This window comes from Apteryx mantelli, chromosome 9 (assembly GCF_036417845.1).
Source record: "Apteryx mantelli isolate bAptMan1 chromosome 9, bAptMan1.hap1, whole genome shotgun sequence".
Classification (NCBI taxonomy): Eukaryota; Metazoa; Chordata; class Aves; order Apterygiformes; family Apterygidae; genus Apteryx; species Apteryx mantelli.
This window is the reverse complement of record NC_089986.1, coordinates 845,125-860,861: the sequence shown is the minus strand read 5'-3', so window position 1 is coordinate 860,861 and position 15,737 is coordinate 845,125.

Sequence of the window (15,737 nt, the reverse complement as noted above, 5' to 3'; positions counted from 1 at the left end):
CTATAAACCTACATAAGCTATAAGTAACATACTGCTCTTTGGACTCCAGTTACTTTTACTTAAGACCCTGGCTAATTATATATAGCAATTGTCAAATAGTTAAAGATGGTATTGGCTATTAAACAATTATCCTATTCCAATTCACAATGATACATTACATTGTTAAAAATAATTTAGTCATATACATGTCTAGACATGACATTTGACATCACAAGAAGTGCGCCTACATTATTTTCTTAATCTTACAGCATAATGAAATACAGCATTACTCAGAACATTAAAAAAAGCATGATTCTTTTTATTTCCTTCATTTTAGTCAACTGATCTTAACAGCACTTGGAGACAGCAAAGTGAATATTTACTGCCCAATAGGTGCTGAATGCCTCCTGGTGGTGAAGCACTCCCAATTCACAATGACTTCATTAATAGGTAATAGTTTTTAAAACCTCACACATCATACTTCGTAGTCTAAGTTTAGGACTTTCAGTTCCAACCCAAACTATACAGAAGACAACAGAAATACTCCACCTGATTTTGACAAGATGTTCAGGCTAGGAATCTATTTTGGCAAAGAACTCGAAGGCAGCGGCTCATCTAAGAAAAATCACAGGCTTGAATTCATGTCATGCCTGGCATGCTCCACTACCATTAAACTACGTGGAATTCAGTGCCATCCTGTCAGGATTTGATGTGTTCTGTCTCCAACTCTAGTGGTCACTGTGAGCAGAGACTTGGGGGACATGTGCTAAGAGACAACAGAGTTTTAACAACAAAAAAGGCAGTCTGTTCGAAAAATATGTACTTCTTCCAAAGGAATGCAGACTATTCCATTAAACTCATAAGGTATGCTATTTCTCAATTTGCAAAATATGTGAAAATACATGCATTTTTAACCACATAGTTCACACACAGCAATGAACAGAAAAAAGCAAAATGAAGCTGCTGGTGAGTTGGTATGTTCAAGGGAAATCAGGGGAAGCATTCCAAATTCAAATCTCACTCATGCTTTCTTCACATTGAAGAACCACCTTTTTGCATCTTACACACTAACATAAGTTATTGATTTATGGCAAAGTAACTCGTAGAGTATGAGAAGATACAGTTACAATTTGTCATATAGGACCTACATACATAACAATAAGGGTGGTTAAATGCCTTATTTAAAGGCCTCTGGTTGTGATTTTGGAGATGCATAAGTAGAAAAGTTTCTACATACTCTCAGCATCACTCAGAAGATTCCTGTATGTGCAGTAAAAAGGCTCACTCTAATACATCTCTGTTCCAGATCAAGTGAGACGAACAACTTAGTATCAAGGGAGAAATCACAAATCACTTCGATCAATCAAAGACGGCTGGAAGAATTTCTGATCTGCATAGTTATGTTATAAGTTGAGTAGTTAGACATTCTATGAATAAAATTTGCATTAAAACTACATATTGGCATTTGGGATTAAACAGAATCACTTGGATCCTGACAACTTAGCAGTAAGCCAGCTACAAAGAAAGTACTTTAAAAGTAAATTCTCCAACTTCAAGGTCACTTTTATAGCTGAAGTGAAAAACAGAGTACTTACAAGGCCTAGAGGCTTAATTAAATATTGTCGCATTGATTGACTTGCATTTTTTATTTGTTTGAAAGCTAATTTTGTTAACATTCTATAAAGCTGTCTCTGTTCCTTCAACTTTTTGGCTCTTCTCTTTTTTTATTGCAGCAGCCACAGCCCGCCCCACATTGATTCGGAAGTAGATAGTTTCATTGGCTACCACTAGAGCCCTTCTGTGGAATAGATAGAGGTGAAAGAGAGGTACACCCAGCAGGAGGGGCAACAGTGAATTACTCCCCCTCGGAAGAGCTCAAGTACAATAACTATCCTCCTCTCTCTGTCAAGTCTAATAAAAGCAATGAATGAGGACACACATCAACCCAAGGAACCCAAACTGTGGGGTAATGTACGGACCACATCTTCCAACCCTTCAGATTCCAGCCTACAAGGATTCAGCATTGGAAGCCTCATCAGCTGCAATAAGCCAACATCTCTGCAATTCACAGCAGGCAGAAAAAAAATTGACAGATTTATGCAACTCTTCTCCATCAATGCCAGATTATAGAAGAAAAGAATGACCTTAAAAGTAAATAAGAGGAGGATAATACCCAACTAGCAAGAGTGCAGGATGTTTGACTTACAAAGCAGTGCCCAAATTTGTATGCAGACATGTTGTGATTACTATTGATTCTTACTCTGATTTTTCAAAATAAAAGAAGGATATCCCATTGTTCATATGAATATTTTATTATAGCTGTTCTTTATATTCTCCTGAAAATGACTTGCACTGGCAATGATAAACCAGCAGTCTATCCATGGTTTCTGTGCAAAGATAAGGGCACTGAAACAATCTGCTGCAATGGACCAGCACACTGTGACCTAAGACAAGAACTTTCTTTCCCTGGAAAGGGTCCTCCACAGTCAGACACCAACATGACCTCAAGACTGACCTCAGACTGACCTGAAGATTTTTCATGATTATCTATGCACTAAAGCAAAGGTTTGTGTGATCTGTATTCACCAAATTTGACTGATCTTGTTTGTATCAGCATAGCTACCTCCCCTACCCCTAAAAACCCCTAAAGCTTCATAGAATGCTAGACCTAATCTTGTATCATCCTGGTAGCTTATTTACATTGTACACTGCTGAAGCATTCCTTTCCAGAGCACATGAACAACACACTTTGATTTAATTTAAGTTTGAAGAAATACTTGTAATAAAACAATTCTATCATCCCAGTGCCTTTAATAACACAAATAACCAGAAAAATTGCTGTTTCATCCTGCTATGCCTGTAAATTCATAATATATAGTGGATATCAAGAAGCAATAACAATAACACGCTAGATTAAGTATCCTCACAGTATCCTACAGAAAGCAATATATAAAGCCTCCAAAAACCAATTCCAATACTGCCTTTAAAGTTAATACAGTTAAAACAACAAACAAACAAGACCAAACATACAAGCCTATGTTTTAGACAGCATTGAAAGCATCCAGTCTACACCTGTTATATTACTCTAACAAGAGCATCTGTGTTTCAGTTCACCTGCTGCTTGAGTACATTTGCAGGTTAATAGCTCTGCTTGCAAGGTGGTCTGAAAGGAGATTAAAGAGCTCATTTAAAGCATAGGAACTACTGATTGTACTTGTCAATTACCCAGTTTGAGGATATGCTCCACTAAGGAGGATAGCAGATTTTCCCCAAGCATGCAAAGCTTTAAACCAGCTTTGCTCTAAACTAGCATGATAGATGATCCCTCTCTTTCTGCCTACTTCTAATAACCATGCAGGCGAAAGAGAAAGGGGTTACAACTTTTCACAGGACAAGAAAAGATAAACCTGTCTCAATTAAGTAAGTTATTATCCCCATGCCTGTATTAAATGCACCAAGTAGAAGCTTTTGATGTGTCTGCCAATACTGTGGATGATTTATCAGGCTCCATGTTATCCAAGATGCTTCGAGTTCAAAAGCTGTAGTCAGTGGGAGTCCTTGACCACTCAAGCCCAATGCAGACATCAATAACAGCCTATCTCAATAAGAAAAGATGAACTGCCTCCTGACTTCACATCTGAGACATTCAACAGTCAGAAGGGGACACAACAATAACAAAAGAAAGCCAGAACTTGTGAAAAGCAGATCTAAAACACTTCTTTGCTGTGACCTGTCCGAACTAGAAGGAGCTGAAAACACAGGATCAAGTTACAGTGCAACAAGACAACCAAAGTCAAAGCAGCACTCTTCATACTCCCATGGAAAAGATCTCCCTCCTAGAGGTTAACAGAATCCTGCAAAGGAGACTAAGAATTAGCTACTGGATAAGGTGTTTTGTTGGGGTTTGGTTTTTTTGGTTTTTGTTTTTAATAGTTTCATCTGATTTAGAAAGCAGAGGATCTAACATGAGAAGTGAGAAACTGTGTCGTTTGCGGATGTAGCACTGGAGGAGATAGCACAGTGAACACAGATGAAAGTCTACTTAAGTCAGTAAGTCTTGAGGTTTTTTTTCTTTAGAAGAAACACCATTTGGCCTATGCAAGGTGAAGAGGAGACCTAATTTACTGATACTGCCAAGGCTCCCACAAAAGCAGGACCCACGCAACATTTGTGAGAGTATAGCTGAGAAAGTGAACAGTTCTTGAAACACACTTGAAAAGCACTGAAAACACTTTCCAAACATTACTGTTCTGAGCCCTGGGGAAGGAGAAGGTTAAGGCTGAACGCTTACCTGTCAAAAAAATAAAGTGTAAATCCTTTTATGTTTGTGTGTGATATTTATTTCCAACATAGCCATGACAGAGGATCCTCTGTTCTTGGCTATGCATCGCATAGCTCTTCCTCCTTCGTAAAATGCTTTTAAGAAGGAAATGAAGTTAAACAGCCTGCCTATGTTGCTCCTGCTCTCCGTTTTGGGATTTATTAAACTATCAGAGCTCAAGTAAAAATCAGATATCATGTGCTTCTACCTCTAGTCATTTTTTTCCTCTGCTTTGAAAGCTAATAATCCTCCAGAGATTGATGTAAAAGATTAAAGTCTTTCATAAAGAATATTAGAAGTACCCACACAGTATCACCCTCCTTAAAAACAAATTATAGATGTAGCATAAGAACCTTCTATTTCTTAAATTTATTCAGAGCTGTACCTTTCTGAACTTTATCCTGAAACTCTGTTCTGCTATTGACCATCCAGCTGGGAAAACAGACTACCAAAAGAATGTATACATTCTACTCTTAATCAGCGTCTAGAAATTTTTAGAAAAAAGACCAGACTTGCTGAAGTCTTTAGCTGCTATGACAAAGCAGTGAACTCCAATATGGAAGTAAGTGATGTTCTGTCCTTGGATTTTTGCTGGCAGAGGATTCTGGACAATAACCTGGGAGTCCCACTCAATAGAGTATTTGAATGCACGAGTGCACAGTTTTCATTTCATGAGCAACCATATTGCCTTTTCCAGGGTCTACTAATTCCAATTGTTTCTCCTACATGTAACAGAAATACTGTCACTACATTTTCTATTTCCCAGAACAGGGCAGATGTAATCAGTCACCACTGGCACTTTGAAAGTGTAAACTGCTACATATTATCATCCTGTTGTCTGTTAAAACTTCTTCTTTTCCTACTATCTTCCCACTAAGATGTGGCAGGAAGCATTTGTAAAATTGCATGGTACTAGCCACATCCCCCCCCCCCTTTTTTTTGCACTACTTATAGAAGAAAGTCAATTGGATCAGAAAGCCCAGCTAAGGCTGAAAACAGAAGTAGCTGCTTCAGTTCACCCATCTAGCTGTAATTCATTAAAAAAAAAAAAAAAGTGCTGCATAATTAATCATCAGCTATCTTGCATCTCGTTCACTAGGGAGATAAATTTATGTTTCTCAGCTCTGATGGCCTAGAACAGGAATCAGCTTTTTACATCAAACATGCAGCTGTTATTTCACCCCATTACCAAAGGAAAAGGATCAGACAGATTATAGACAGGAGGTCCCTGATGCTGCATCTGCAGGGAGTCAGTAAGGGCTAGTTCTTGGGTTCTCATTAGAGTAGTCCAAATTAGCCTGACCTTGGTCCTACATTTTGGACAAGTCGCTTCTAGATGAGCCCAGACATGTTCTCGCACTCTGTGCTGATCCAGTGCACTCCTGTAGTAGCTACTGTGCTGTGGTACTCAGCCAGCAATGAACTAAATCCTCCCAGCTCCCTTCAGAACACAAGTCTTTTCATTTCTAAGCAGTGAAATGCAAACTGAGATGCAATATTCCATTAGCGAGTCTAAAACATTTGCCAGCTGCTATCTGATCCTAAAAACTCTAGAAGTTCTATTTAACAGAATATTTAAGTTAATTGTTCTAGATCCCTTTTGCAAGCAAAAGGCCCTTTTCACTGTCCTTCACAGACAACCGTGAAAGCTTTTAGGGTGCTACACACGGTGTTTCCAATACTATGTAACAGAATCCCAGAAATGGCAAAGATGGAGATAGACCTAGGCAAAGAGCGAACGCAGAGTTTTCAGTGAGGTGTGGAGAGCAGCGGGGTGGGGTGGCAGGAGAAAATGGCCAGTCGGCCTGCCTGCCCGCCCACCCAGTGGAGCTGGAAGGGGACCTGCATTCTCAGTTATTCCTTTCTCACTCAGATGTTACTATGAGAAGGGCAAGATCAAGACTGCATTTTGCATAGTAAGGTCACAGCAGGGTCTGAGACAGGAGAGAGCCATCCACAGCCAGTTGCAAATACCTCTCAGGTCCTATTTTGAGACAAAGAGTGAGGCAAAAATAAGCAATGGGAGCTGGTTTCCCCACTGATTATCAAGTGTTCTTTATGAGCAGCTCATTCCCCTTTCCACAAAGGTGAGAAAAATAAAATAATCAAATCTCTAGCACTATTTGCTGCTTCTTCAGATCCAGACAGGAAGAAGATATATCTTGACTTACATAAGCCAAAGCTGCAGAACAGATTGATCATGTATGATACTATATGGGAATGAATTTCATCTAATCCCAAATAATCAGGACAGAATAGGCAGACATACAGATGTGCACATAGAAGCACACAAGACTTACTCAAAATGGCTTTGGTTCAGACTAGGGTAGTATCTGCACTAGCAATGGCTCAGAAAGCAAATACTTGGCAACAAAGAGACTAACCATACAAAATACTGCTTGCAGGGTACTTAATTGTACTTCCATTTTCATTTTGTTTAAGTATGTGTGCAAAATGCCAGCATAAGAGCAGCTCTCAAGAAGCAGCAAGGATAGCATTTTCTCTTGAGATACATGTATTATACATAATCATAGAAATAGAATTACAGTATCTTGCATAATAATTGTGTTTGTAGAAATAATCATAATTAGTCCTTCTTTCCCATCTTCCTTCCTTTTTAAAATGGGGTGTGACATCAGAACAAGCACAGAGCATATCCTGGAGTTTGCTTTATCTGCTAGCAGAAGATTAACTAAATATATCACTTGTCTTGATCATCACTTCAGGAACTTCCTTTTATCGGTTCGTTTACACCATCATTAACCAAACTCACCTTTACGTTGCAATTAATTCAAGATCTGAATCAAACACTCCGAGAACTTCCAATATAACTTCTGATTTACATTTTCCTCCCAATTCTTCAATGTACTCCATGTAAGCTTGTAAGTTCACTTTTGTTCTGTTAGAAAAAGCATGTTATGCATCCTAGTAGAAAAAACCATCTCTCCATGAATATATCTACACTGCCTTCTATTTTGACCATTTCAAGAACAGTTTTAATTTAAACGTCACATCTCTTGTAATGATGACTCGTTTGAAAAAGCTGAGAAAGTCTGGAAATTTAAACATACTACCCAACTGGCAAGCTTCTCTAAAATAAGAATCCTTGAAACTGCTTTACTAGCCTCTATATCAACGATAGGTATGAACTGCAGCTTCATTAAGCATGTTGTTATTAGTTACCAATACAACTTAGACTTTTATTGTGCCTTACCTAATGGTTAAAAAAACAAAAAACAAAAACACAAACATAAGAAATTCAGAACAATTGCATTAAATAGTATGGCAATAGCATTTAACACAAGGACCAGAGCCTTCACCAGACTTATGTCGCGTACTTCCACAATTGAATAGAAACTAGAGTGGAGATGGGAGTTAACATTTTTGCTATAGCAGTGCAATCAACCCACTGCACAGGGATAGTATGAAAATTACAGTATATGGGGAATATAAAAATACAACAAAAACCAGGTGTAACACATGAGCAAAGTGTAAGAAGTTGCCAGCAATTATGATTTTTTCCCCATAAGTGGATATAACATTTAATGGTATTGGGACCACAGTCAGGAAAAGAGTGATATACAGTCAGTATCATCAGTAAATTGAAAAAGCGGTAGAGAATGGGTTACTTTAAATACCAAGGCTAAAACCCGGGAGGAAGAACTGAGGGGGGGGGAAAAAAGTATCAGTCAAATTTACACATTTCCCAGCAAAGCCATTTTACCCCCCGTTAAAAAAAAATTGAGGGTGACGCACACACTGTATGATCAACTTAAGTTTGCATTTAAAAAAAAAAAAAAGAAAGAAAGGTGTTTTAACGTTAAGATGATCCCCTCGCAGAGGGGGGCAGCCAAGGCGCCTCCCGGGGACACCGCCCGCGGCGCTGGTTACCTCCGGCGCTCGCCTCCAAACTGCCCAGAAACTGCCCGGCATGGCGGCGCCGCCGGGGCGAAGCGTGAGGGCCGCCGCGCTGCCGCCGCGGGAGGCCGCCGCTCCCTCACGGAGCCGCGCGACGCCACAGGGCGCGAAGGGCGGGAAGGAGGCGCTGGGCGGGAAGGGCGGGGGGGGGGCGGGAAGGGCGGCCGCGGCGTGAGGCGGCAGGCAGGCAGGCAGGCAGGCAGGCGACAGGCCGGGAACGACGCCCGGGAGGAGCGGCGGTCTCGCCGCGGGCCCTTCCTTCCCGCCCGACGCTGCCTGCGGCCCGCGGCGAGCCGGAGCGGAGCTGGGGCGGGCGGACGCCCGCGGCAGGAGGCCCCGCTCCCTCAGCGTCCGGCCTCCACCAGGCCGCGGCCTGAGCAGGGTGCAACCGGGCTGGCTGCTTACTGCCGCGAGGTCCTGGAAAATAGGGGGGGAAGCTGCTTTGCGTGACCGGCTGCCTTGTTCTCTCTCTGTTAAGAGCAAAAATTATTTAAGTTCCATGGGAACCCAGTGCTACAACACCCAGGCTCATGCTCTGGGCCTGAGCGCGTTGCCTACACGCGAAGCAGCGCCCGTGCAGGGGCTGTGCCGCGCTCGCGGGGACCTGCTCAACGCCGAGGGGGGCCACGCGCAGCGCCGCCTTGCTTAAAGCGGACAAGACCTGTAATACTTTCAAAAATGCGTTAGCAACTTAAAAACATAGATTGTAATTTCAGAATCAGCGGGTGCTTCGCAGGAAGCGTGTCCAGCTCGTTGTTCAGGTTAGGCACCTTAAGTGCCTAACTGCGGCTGCCATCCGCAGCGGGACCGCACCCAAAGCAGAATTACTCTTACCTTGAAAATTCCCAATAAGGTACTCGGAGAGTCATGTAATTCTTTTAAAAGCTGTCCAACACCCCACTGAGACAGCCCTTAACAAAAGCCTTATCATACTTATATTAGTATATTAGTTGCCCTATTAGTAACCTGTATTTCGCAATCTGGATAAAGCAATCACTCAGTTTAAAGCCTATTTTAAAAAATTAATGTCTCATAAACATATCAATCAGGTGCCAGAATTCTTTACAGCACTGATCCTGTACTTACTGTGGTAACATCTAAAAATTGGCATAATCGCTGTAGAAAATCAGCTAAGACTACCTGAAGATTTGCAGAGGTTATACACTGTAAGTCAAAGTAAACTTTCCTCTTTATTCAGGGAAGGGAGAATCAGATCTAAGAACTTGAATATATGGAACATTAAAGCAGAATTTCCTGCATGGTCTCTCAAGCACAGTTCACTTAATTCCTTAATCCCTTAAAGAATGCACTCGGTTTCAGATGCTAAGATCTATAGCTCTAAAGAGTACATTGGAAATACCACACTAAAATGTAAAATACCAGCCCAGTTCTGACACTGGCTGCTGAGCACAGTAAGAATGCTCAATTCTGCATAAAAGAGTTAGGTATTTAAGATTTAATTTGATGCATATAAGGTTAGCTTAAGACACGCTGAGAAAGCAGGAATATCTTACTGAACGTCCTGCACAGTTTTGTGTTTACAGCTTGGTCCTAGGGCTCCGGCTCAGCCCTTGCTTCCCTGGCCTGGCGGAGTGCGGGTGTACCTAGGAGCCCATGCCGAGAAGCCGGTAACAGAGGGACCGTTCTCCACCTGTAGCAGAATTGCTGGAACTGGGTCGCTCTCTTGTCCCAGAACGGTTGTTTCCGGCTTCCAAATGCTCAGGCAGCTGCAGCTCTACCAAGTCTCTTTGCTTTGCTTGTTGTTCCTTCCCTGTTTAAGAAAACAGTAAGACAATCCAATACTGACACAATCAGACACACGATTTGGTACCACACAGTGAACTGGCGCAGAAGACACAAGAGAATTTGGCCAGAAAGAAGCTGGGAAGAAGACGACAGAACAACATGAAAATGTTTTGCAAAGGGCCTTTAAGGAGAACTGGCATAGGATGGGAAGCAGGGATAGCATGAGGAGGAGTGGCATGAGATGGAGTGGGAATATTGTGTGACGGGAGCCGAGGCACGTGGAATATGGGATGCTGCAAAAAAGCTGGAGCAGTCCAACAGGAGCAGTGAGCACGTGGAAGAAAACGGCCAGTATCTGCAGCAGAAGAACAAGTTAAAAAGCAAATGACAATCAAACAAAAACCAGGTACATAATTCCAGCTAGAATTGCACAAACAAATCTTATGCTAACACTGAGGCATAAAGCACATCAGGATGGTGTTCTTTAAAATTGTGTCCTGCTCTTTTAGTGTAGTTTCTTTTGACTCCTGTAAATAAAGGATCATTCAGTATTTCATTCAAGATACCAGCTTTGTGATTCAGCCCCATCACAGTCTGCCTTGAAAGAAACCGGCATTGTGTCTGAAGGTGCAGGAGCCTTATGCAGCAGCTCCTGCTGTGCCTAAACCACCCGCAGCTCCCCCGCGACGGTCTGTGCTGCTTCGACCCCAGGAACGTTAGCAGTCAGCGACGAGCCGTGCTGGCCACTGGAGATGCACACGTGCGGCTTGAAAAGGCCTTTCCCTTTTCCCCAGAGAAAAAAGAGGACTCATTCCTTCCATATGTCATTTGCTTTCTGTGACACTGTTCCCTAAAGTTTGAGTCATTTTTGCACTGACTTGTTCACAGCAAAGAAGAATTTTTAAAAAGTTCATAAAAAAGTAAACAAAAAAATTAAAAAACAGAACAAAAGCACCAAATTATGAACCCCAATACGTGGAGGATTAATGTGCGCATTTGAAAAGCCTGTGCATACTTGACTTCATAGGCCTGATCTCCTACAAGGTTACAGAGTTGTGAGTAATGGGAAAATATGTAGTAAACTAAGTAATGCTCCATTCCAGGCCCTAAACTTCAACTTGATTTGAATAGTATTTTTGTCTGAATAAAGATCCCAGTGTTTTAATTATGAACGTTAGACTAACACACTGAATTAAGGTTCAGGAAAGCTGGTTTGTTTCCCTGCTGTACCCCAGATGTTTTTGTACTTTTGGGCAGGTTGCTTGAGCACTGATCATCCAGCAAACTTGTCGTTCCCTCCTCCGAGACCCTCTGGTTCCTGGTGTGACCACACTACCTTGCTGCGCGTCCCGACCGTCCCCGTTCTCCGTGAAATGCAGGTCTTCCTCAGGTAAGCCGAACAGCTGCTGGCGCAGGATGCCAGCAAAAGTGAACTGTAACAGCAGTGAATGTAACCTGACTACTGTGATTACATATACTTCAAAAAACATATAAACCCTCCAAACAACAGAGCTGTAGAGCAGTGCTGCCTGTCCTCCTTGCTTGTGCAGTACGGCTGTATCATATAAATGTACATTAGGAATTGAACTGCAAAAAACAAACTGGAATTCTGCTCCATTTTTGCTATGTGTGTATTTGCTGTGAAAACCTAGTTCCAGAGTACTTTCTTTGTTCTTACACTCAACCACTCTTTCTTGCCAAAATATAGTCTCACGTAACAAAAAGCTCCCTTGATTCTCCCCAGTAACGAATTCCATCCAAAGCAATGTCTTTTAGTATCAGACATGTGCCAGAATTTGCCAGCAAAACAGAGAGATCAACGTGGATTGGTATAACCATTGTATTTTCTGTAAGGCAGCCCATTAAATCACAACCACATTATAATGTAAAGTATTCCACATGTTCTTCAGTAACTTTCTTGGGGGGCAAACTTTGTACTTTTTGTAATTTAATACTGTGTTTCTCAGACACATAGTAAAAGCTGGGTTTTAATTACAATACACACAGCGTATCCCTAGATGAATAACCTCTTCTTAAAGTTTTGACAAGGTACATTGTATACTTTATATATTTTTTTTCATTTTAATGCAGATTTTCAAGTATGTGTTTTTGGAAAATGTTTTCAGAAGCAATTTCAGTCTATTTTCCACCAAAAATTATGGAGAATAGTACAAATAAGTTTTAAAATTTCTTTTCTGTCATGTTTACGCCCAGAAAAAAGAAATCAGTGTGTCACTTTAGAGACCTTGACCTCAGTAATCCAGTAGAACAAAATAGCTCACGAAAGCAATTTAGCCTTTCCCCTTCAGACTGAAATCAGGATTTAGAAAATATGCTTAATGATATCCACGCAGTCCTCTTTTTTATCTCTCAGAGGAACAGAATTCAGTAGGACCAGGGACATTGTGATCTTTCAAATTTTTCCTTGCTCTCAAGGTAGCACCTAAAAATGTCGGCAAATAATTTAATGCCAATGCTCAGTCGAGGCTTTGTTATTTTGCTGAGGCTGAAAGTGCCATTTAGTACAAGCAGGTTAGTGTTTCCTGACATAAGGTCCCATGCCGAATCAAACTAAGACCACCTACGCATTTCATAACGACCTCCACTGAGATGATAACGAACTTCAGCCAATATGTACCTCAAGCAGAGTTCTGTCAGGCATACAAGTAAAAGCACATGCCACTACCGATTTCCTGAACTTTCCATGGTTTCAGTTATTAATATATTACAACTTCAGAAAATGTTAATCTTTTTAAGTACAGATCACAGTGATGTTCATAATTATTAAGCATGAACAGTCACATTATGGATGGAGATCACTTTCTCATTTATTTACTTTTGAATTTATCTGAACAATTTTTAGAAACTTTAAAAGATATTTTTGAGGCTTTATCTTTTAAAGTTTATCTTATCTTTACTGCTCCATTTTATGCATTTGGTATTTGCAAAGAAAACACAGTATTAGCCTATAATAATAGATAATAATGTTTAGCCATAAAAATTACTCCCTAAAGAATTATTTAGGTCAGCTACTGCAGTAATATAACCATGCCAGCAAAAAAAAAAAGAAAAAAGAAAAAGAAAGCCACCTCATGAGTTCATATACACAAATTCACTGTTTTGATCATCTGATGTTCCTTCCAATTATGTCTTTCATTAGTAATCTTAAGAAAAATTGATAGTAACCCTAAGCAGATTTAAATATACCCCTAGCGTCCACTAAAATCTGTAATGCCTGGCTCTAACAATTACCTTTTCCCAGGTACTTTGAGGTATATTCGATATTGAAAAATACTGTTGTGCTGTGGATTGTTTTCAGTTTTCCATGTAGTCTTAATATGGGTTACCTTGCAATTCCAGTAAATTAATCCCACTATATACACCTAACAGAGGTAGTAAAACGTCCCTGGTCCATTGGATGGCTTGTGGATGGGCTTTGAACAGTCTAGGGTCTACTTCTGAATCTGTCACCAACTTGCTGCCTTTGCTAAGTCAGGCCACCCCTGTGTATTTCACTTTCCTTTGCAAAACAGGGATGCCACTATAAGTGTATTTTTAGCACCCCAGAAGAGTGCTATTTAGGGGCATGTTATTGTTGTAAAAATAGAAGCAGGCATGACTGTAGTAGGGACGTCTTTGGATCTATGCTGTTAGATCAACTCCATGGGTCTAAAGCCAGAACTGTGTTAAATTTGCTGAAAAAATCTCACCCCTGATATAATTTAGAACCTACTTCAGTCAGTCTGTAATTATTATGCAGACAATTGCATTTCCCTTGATACAAACAGCTGATAGAGAGATGGAAAGAATTGTCATGGCTCTTGCAGGAGACATCCCTCTTTCTGGATTTAGATAAATGCTCTCTGCCAAGAAGGGACTCTCACAGATACTCCAGAAGCCTTTTATTATGTATTTCCTCTGGAGGAACACTGTAATTTAGCAAATAATTCATGCTTTCTGGGAATTACTTGAGAAAGCATCATACCAGGACTACCTGCAAAGGTAGAAAACCCTACTGTGATAGTTAGGCAATGGTGAGACACTTAATCCAGGTCAGGCATATGCACCTGTCTAAATTCACAAACATGTAGGCTTTCTCTGATGTTCAGACTGGTGGTGTTTTTCTTTTTCAGAAATATTTGACTATATGTAGTTTCAGTTGCTTCTTACTGCCATCATGATAGGACAGATTTACCTACCAAAATGGGACAGTATCATCAAAATACCATAGTACACTCCAGTCATGGAAATAAGAGGGAAGCCACATGAATAACTGAAAATGTTATTTTCAGTATATCATACTCAGAAAATTATTGTTGCTATGTGTGTGGCAAAGTCTGAAGCACTTAATTAGTTACCTTGACTCTTCAAGAACAGGGATCTTTTTGCATATTTTTTGCAAAAACACTCTAAGCACATAATTGCTATTGTAGACAATAGTGTTTTCCAAAACACATAATAAATTGTCCCAGAACCAGGCAAGAAAAGACAAATACTTAGGTACACATGCTACATCTTATGTTTGGCACCATGGTGCCCAGAAAGATGTAAGTAGATTCAAGCTGACTTCAGATGATTTGGCTTTCCTGACAGAAATCTGAAACACTTGGCAAAATCAACATTTTTCCAAGAAAAATACCAATTTCTTGGAAACTGCAAGATTTCAGTAAAAAGCATTTTAGCCAAAAATTCCTACTCAGTTCTAGGCATAAATAACAATCTTGCTTGCAGTTCATGCAAAGTCATTTGCGAAACATTGTCCGAGTCCTTGTGGACTTCATTACATAAACAAAAGAGCGAGCCAGCATCATTTATATGTGGATTACAGTGGTTTTCTCTCATTTCACGCTATACCTTGAAGCAAGTCTTCTTATTATCTTTTAAATTGGCAGCCAAAGCTTCTCTGGGTCCCGTGCTCCTGCCACTAGCGCCCTCCTCTTTGGTAAGGGCAGCGGACATTTCCGTCTAGCCAATCAGGTTCTGAATCGGAACAGAGCTTTGGTGTGGAAACTAAACGTAGAAACTCAGTATGGAAAAGACTAAGAACAGGTTTGCAAGGGAAACACGTGGGAGAAGCGGCAGACTGAGCAAAACACCACTCTTCTAACAGCCCCTGAAGTCTGCTCACCACCGTGCTGCCCTACCCAGGGCTGCTGTTGCTGTGTTTTACTATGGGATAGAACATGATAGAAAAGCCTAGAAACTTTCTTCAGCACTTTTATCCTATGCTTCAGTCCTCAGGTTTGATGACAGATTAGGGCTAGCTCAAATATTCTTGCATTATCAGAAGCACTGAAGCTTAATTTGAAATGTTTTTATTAACTAGACACAAAAAAGAAAAAAATCTTTCAGAACCTTTGAAATAACACATTTACTAAAATAAAGAAAAAATTCTAACAAGTAAAAATATATATTACAAATTAAATGCAATTTACCTCAGCAAGAAGCAAGGCACAAGAATAGCTCTGCCAATCTGCTGCGCTGAGCTGGAGCCCCTTTAAACAGCAGAAGATCGTAACTGACCATGAAACTCTCAATATTGGCAGAAAATAACTTATTTATAAAAACAACAACATAATAACAGCTTTTATACTTTGTGGTTACTGTCAGACTAATGTCTTTCATAGTAACATTCAAGATACTCCCTTTCATGTATGTTACTAATGAAGTGCAACAGATATTTCTGTATAGGTTTTTATTTGTATATAACAAAAGAAAATATGAAAACAAGTTGCAAGAAATTATTAGAAATTGTTTTGGCAAATTTATTCAT